This window comes from Brachionichthys hirsutus, chromosome 2, assembly GCF_040956055.1.
Source record: "Brachionichthys hirsutus isolate HB-005 chromosome 2, CSIRO-AGI_Bhir_v1, whole genome shotgun sequence".
In the NCBI taxonomy this organism is placed as follows: domain Eukaryota; kingdom Metazoa; phylum Chordata; class Actinopteri; order Lophiiformes; family Brachionichthyidae; genus Brachionichthys; species Brachionichthys hirsutus.
This window is the reverse complement of record NC_090898.1, coordinates 9130177-9136648: the sequence shown is the minus strand read 5'-3', so window position 1 is coordinate 9136648 and position 6472 is coordinate 9130177.

The following is a 6472-nucleotide window of genomic DNA, read 5'->3' as shown; positions in this document are numbered from 1 at the left end:
CTCTTTAAAATCCACATCACTAAAAATTGCCTAATTGTTTCCTATGTTCTTTTAGAATCACCATCCCGTATGTAACACAGTGTTTCTGGTGGAGATGCTTTTGAGCTACTCCTCACTCTTGTTTAGGGCTGGCCAGCCACTCCACAAATTTCTTTGCCTTAATCCTGTCAAGGTAATGTGTGAAATCGCTGGTGAAAGTCCCCTCTGAATGTCTTTTCAGATTTTGGATGATGTTGTGTCCTTTTTCCACTTGGAATGGCAGCGACGACAGATGAAGGTTATTTAACTTGGTTAGTTTCAGCACTAAACATAATGCTTTCTGTATTTTAAACAGACACTTTACAACAAATATCAAACATTCTTTGTTAATTCTCCAAAAAAATTGCCAGACAAAATGTATAAAGAGACAAACATTGAATCATTTATTTATGTCACTAACTGATTGCACATAGCGTTTCTGCTTTCTGGCAGTATTACTAATACGTACCTCGCTGCTCAAGCTGCAATGCTATATCATAAAACAGGTTTCTAAAATAGGTTCAGGTGAATTAACTCACCTGGAACTTCAACACAGTTCAATGAAGTGTGTCTCTTCCTGGTCTGGAGCACACGCACCGCGATATTGATCCAGCCATAGAAAACACAATCTGAACTTGAAGGAGATACCGCAGATGATTTTTTGTTTTTTTTTAAAGACAACAGGTGTTCCAGTGTGACGTAGCTCGCCTCCCACAGGTTATGTTCCCTCTTGCCTTATTATGGTGGCCTGGATCATAACTGACCGGTGCTAGACTGGCGTTTGCTCGGCAGACAGGACGAAGGTCAGAACTCCTTCTAACTAACACGGACAGTAGCAGGTGTGAAAGAATGTTGTTCTCTGACATCAAGAAATAGACTCCTAAATTGTTCACTGTTCCTCCACACTGCAAAGGATGCCGATATCTGAAAAGTAATTGTACCAAAAATATACAGTAGTATGATTTTGAATTGGGTTGTATGAAGGACTTGGAATAAAAACATAAATATTCTCCCAAGGAGAACCTCAGCATCTTCATCTCCACCACGTCAAGCTCCGCCTGAGGCTGCATTAATTCTTTTTGTTTCACTGCTTCTAATTTTATTACCATCATATCATTAGCATTCCTCTTACTTGCAATGCTAATTATCACCTCAATTGGTGTCAGTTGCTGGGTTTTGATCATATGCTTCTTGGAGATTTCTCTTTCTCCTGAAGAATAGAATAGAATAGAATTAATTTCCAATTGCACAGGTACATGAAAATTCTTGAGTCTCTCAGAGTCAGCTTTAAAAAGGCAAACATATGCAAGTAAGGCAAAGTAAAAAGAGTAGCTACTCAACTAGTGCAAAAAGAAGAGAAGCTACATGCAAATACAAATACAAAGATAAATACCCTGCAAATATAAAAATGAATGCTAAAATGTACAATTTCTAAAATAGAGTAATAAATGTAATATATGTAGAAATCCTGATGAAATACTTATTGCACATTATGGGAAAGCATTTGTATTATCATGCATATGTCGGATCAAGTTGTGGTTAGTGAGGAGGGAGCTGTGTTTGTCCATCCTTCATGTCCTTCATTGTGGCTTTAAATGTCTATCCTTCATGCCATGAGTCTCACAGCAGCTTGAACGAAGCCTTGTGAGTGCTGATCCTCGTGGGGCTGCGATGTCTCAGTTTCCACCCACAGAGCAAGAGATATGGGTGATATTTGAAATCTCCCTGAGGTCCAGAATAGTTTTTTTTTTGTGTGTGTCTATTTTGTCTTTTGAACAAATCCCTGATGACTCGTCTCCTTTGACCAGGTCGAGGATTCCCTCTGGGTACCACTGCCATGTGGTACATGTGGACCTATCTGCAACAGGTGGGAATCTGAGTGTCTTTTCTATGTTAGCCATGTTTTTGCATGTGAGTTTTATAGTTTGACCCAGGAACACCTGAACCTCCATTTCAAAGCAGGTCCCAGAACGGTGCCCGGCAGTGGATTTTGATGAATAGTACACTAACATTCTGGAACAGACTACGGCTTTTGACTTAGATGGGTGCATCTTTATTTATCTAACAGCCACTGAGACTTTAAGTCTCTTTTTTTAATGATTGTCACTTCCTGTATGTTGTGTAGCTCTAGGTTTTTCCCACTAGGTGTCAGACTTGACCACAACACTGAACGATGGTATCTGCGTTAGAAGACCCATGGTCACCTCTAATGTAGAGTTTCTCAATATTTTTTAATAGCTTGTCACGCAAGGCTTTATCAATTATTTCCTATTTTCAACAGCATTTTTCTAATATCAGATGGATCCTATAAAAATGATGAGACAATTTTATTTGATTCTCATAAAAACCAAACAACTTATTTCAAGCTCCTTAATATGGAGACCAAACCGATATGCGACAAAGAATGCTCTTGTGCATGAAGAAAGGATGGGTAGGAGTGTTTATAGTTTATGCATATTGTCATCAGAGAAAATGAAGAGTTCTGTGCAAGCACATTTGGATAGTCTTCTGTTCTCTTTGTAGTTGGTTGATCACTTGGTTGATTGATACATACCTTTCCCAATGCATGCATTGTTATATTTTGCATGATTACTGGCTTTCTGTGATGGACATTAAAGAATTATAATAAATTAAAATCTTTGATATTATCTACATCTGGATGAAAATGATGATAATGTTTGACATCAACATCAGAGTTGATGTTACATGAGATAAAAATAAGTCCACATTTAAAATAAACTCGAGAACAGGGCTTCACTTGGTATGATGCAACGTCATTTAATTACAATGAAAGTGAAACATTTATAATTGATCTGCAGCAACAAACATCTCCTCTGCTGAGGAATGAGATATTTCAGAAACACTCCAGGAAATGGAACAATAGGATGTAAACATAAACATGATTGAGAGCAGTTATCTTGATCAATTTATATTGCTGATAATGATAGACTATCAGATTCCTGTCTCCCCTTTCTGCTTTCTACTCGCTGCTGTCGCCTGAAGGACTGTTTGGCTGAGCATCTGGAAGTAGGCTGTTGAATAGGCTCCATTCTTACTGGGCCCTGTGTTCCGGCGAGCGCTCCCAGGGCATGGACGCGCGGCCACGGTCCAGAGAGGTGGCTGGGCTGGCAGTGGGGGGCAGGGAGGAAGGGAGGAAGCTAAAGGAGACCGCAAGAACGCAGCACTATATGTGCTTATGCTAGTCTCTTAATGCATTATTTGTTTCAATACAATGCATCCCTACTTCAAACTCTCCTTTTGCTCTCTGCTTTCTCTGGTCCTCTGCATATAATTTCCCTGCAACTGGGCAGAGATCCTGGAGAAGAGCTCCTGCAACAATAGAAGTTTCATTTTTGTCTTTCTCTCAGAATAATATATTTAATGTCGAACAATAATGCAACATAGATGGTTCCCTTCCTTGACAGAGCGGATTAGATGGATGGGGTGGTCTAACAGTCAGCTTGGCTGAATGTGGTCGAGGAGCAGCTGAGGATGTCTATTTAAGGCAGTTTTGAAGGATACTTGTGGACAACTGTCATGTCAAACCTCAGCTAGCAAGTAATTGCCTGGTTTCATTTTTTGCAGCAAAGTGAGAGAAAGGCAGCGTATTTGATTCCCGTCTGAACATTCAGCTTCTTAACTTTGGCACTGAAAACGATTCATTTATTGATTCAGAAGATTTGAAGAAAAAAAACAAATCTCTCTGTCATGTCTCTGTGCAGAAAGATTTATTTGGAAATAGTTTATCATGTGTCATTTATCATCATCATCATCATCATCATCAACACCCCAAAAATATCACGGTGAACTTTTCTCTGTATTAGGTGGTCAATTGGAACTAAAAATCATCCTCTTAACCATTGTGGCTGTAAATGTGATGCATCTTGTGTCCTCCCTCGCTGTTTACTGGTTCAAATGATGAATCAATGTTTTTGTGTCTGTCTGGAGAGACTCTGGCTTAAGTCAGAGCAAATCTGTAGAGGATAATGAGATTGTAAGTGTTTTGCAGAAAGGAGCAGTAATGAAATGACCAGTTTAGAATATTTCTTTTTAACTGTATTGACCGACACACACCTCCTAGCCTGCTGTTTTTATATGTAGTACATGCTTGGAATGGGAATAGCGCTTTCACAAAATGACTGCTCCTGCTCCAAGCTGTCATTCTGTGTTTGCTCCACCGCAATAATAGGCCTGAACCTCACAATGATGATAACTGCAGCGTGTTCCAACAGGCAAGGCGTGGCCAGCTCCTGCATTTCCCTCTCTGCTGATAGTTCTTATCTCACAAAGCAGAGAAATGGTGAGATGTTGTCCGTGCAGCTGTAACTGCTAGCTTATTGCATGTTCCTGGGAGACAGAGTTTAGATAAACTGCGAGAAGGGGGGTACAGATCATCATAGTAGAAGTTGTAGTAAACTCTTGCAGGATGCAGTCCACCAACTGGGTTCTCTACCCTCAACCAAAATAAAGCATTTGATCATGTTGTGATATCATATTCCTGTTAAATCCTAGTAAATACCGCCATGGCTACGAATCATGCTCCTTCTATCCATTATATGAAACAACAGTAGCAGTGTATAATCCCTATATGCATCCCGTTGTGATTTGATTTGGAGAGCAAAAATTGCAGATTCGATTGAAATCTGCCCAAATAGATTATCTACTCATCTCTAAAGCTCATGCATTGAGGGTTCCTCATAATCGCTGCTTGCATTTGTGTGCTCGGGTACTCATGGTCAGGAGACCAGGACCAATCTGCCTCACCAATACCATCGGCTTCTGCTTATTAAATGTGTGGTGGACCCTGGTTTCCCCCCCCAATGCTCCTCTTCCTATTGTGTTCTATCTGATTGATGTTGATTGGGGTCACCTAAGCCCATGCAAGGGAACATAGCACAGTGCGCAGGGGGCTAAATGTCCACATGCATTCATTTTCAGTGTTACTCAGGGGCCTGCCGGCCCAATCCAGCGTTGGCTTGCATGTGGGCAGACCCGACCATATGTCATGCTTTTTTCCACCGGTGGGCTGAAGGGCAGATTCATCAGGTTACGGAGGCTAGTTTGGAAGAATAAGCACGCTGTGTGGGAGGGGTCCACAGATTGTGTGTTTTTCCTGTGTGATTTCAGACATAGCTAATAACATGAGTGAGCTGAAGAACAGTGGCGTCACTAATGTCTCCTCTGTCAGTGCTAAACGTATATTAGTGATGGTGTTTTGTGCACTTTTGTGTCGTCAAATGTGACAGTGAAAGGAAAAGATGAGCAACTGTTAAATTGTTGCACTTGAAAAAGATCAAACAAAGAGCTACATGGACAAAAAAAAAAATTGGTGAGTGAATTAAATGCATATTTTACAAGATATTATATATATATTTTTAAAGCCTCCATTATAAGCAAATGGGGAAAATTTGGATTGCGACAGTATCCGCAATCCGGATCCGATGCAGTTGAAATTCAGCGGTATGATAGAGATCCCCACCCTACATGACTGCGTCACATTCCATCAACTTTGGTTAATAATCAACCGAGATATTAAGGCACATATTTTGAATCTCCATTGACGGCATGGTTATAGCAGTAGGTGTGTTTCGGTGCTGCGTGAATCACCATCATTCATTAATCAGGCTGGTACCATCCATTGTTCTCAAACAACATTTCAACTCTTTTGAAAGCTCTCTCTTTCTCTGTGGCCCGCTGTTGCTTATCCATTGGAATGCAAGTGTCTGTGAGTCTGTGTGTGTGTGTGTGTGTGTGTGTGTGTGGTACGTGTTTCTTAAATGAACGTTAACATGAGGGTGGGGGTGGGGTAACCGATTGGTGTCTGAGTTAGCAAATGTTAGCAGAATGTTTTGAGACTAAAGGGACTGAGTGTGGCGGTGAGGCTAGAAATGAAGGGCCGTGGACTGTGTGAGTTCTCTCACCCATTAACCAGATCATTGTTGCCACCGCGTCCCACTGGCACACTGTTGCTGTGATTGACAGCCTGACAACCTGCCCCTGTCGGCCTGCCACATGGTGGGCTGATGAATGGGGGGGGTTCAAAACGCCGCTGCTTTGTAAAAACAGCTTACCTCAGCTCTTTATGTTCCCAAAGCTTTCACCTGTGCTTCACTTGGTAGTTTCATGACGCCGTTCCCTCACAGCCCTGAGGCTCAAATAGATTTTATTTTAAAGTTGGTGAAGGTCGGATCATCATTTATCATTTATCATTTATCATTTGTGCATATATGGCTGCTGTGTTGCTGGTAAACATTTCATTGGCAACACATAAATGACAATATCTAAAGGAGAAAACTCCTTCAACCCGCCTTAGGAAATATAGTCCACACTTGGGTAGTCTCCATGTGTCCGGCCATCATGGTGGCAGGCAGCATGGGGGCGAGGGGCGAGATGTGTTGGACGACTCACGCAGGCGGAAGCTATCTCATGGAATTCCAGAGTCGGAGCAGAAGGC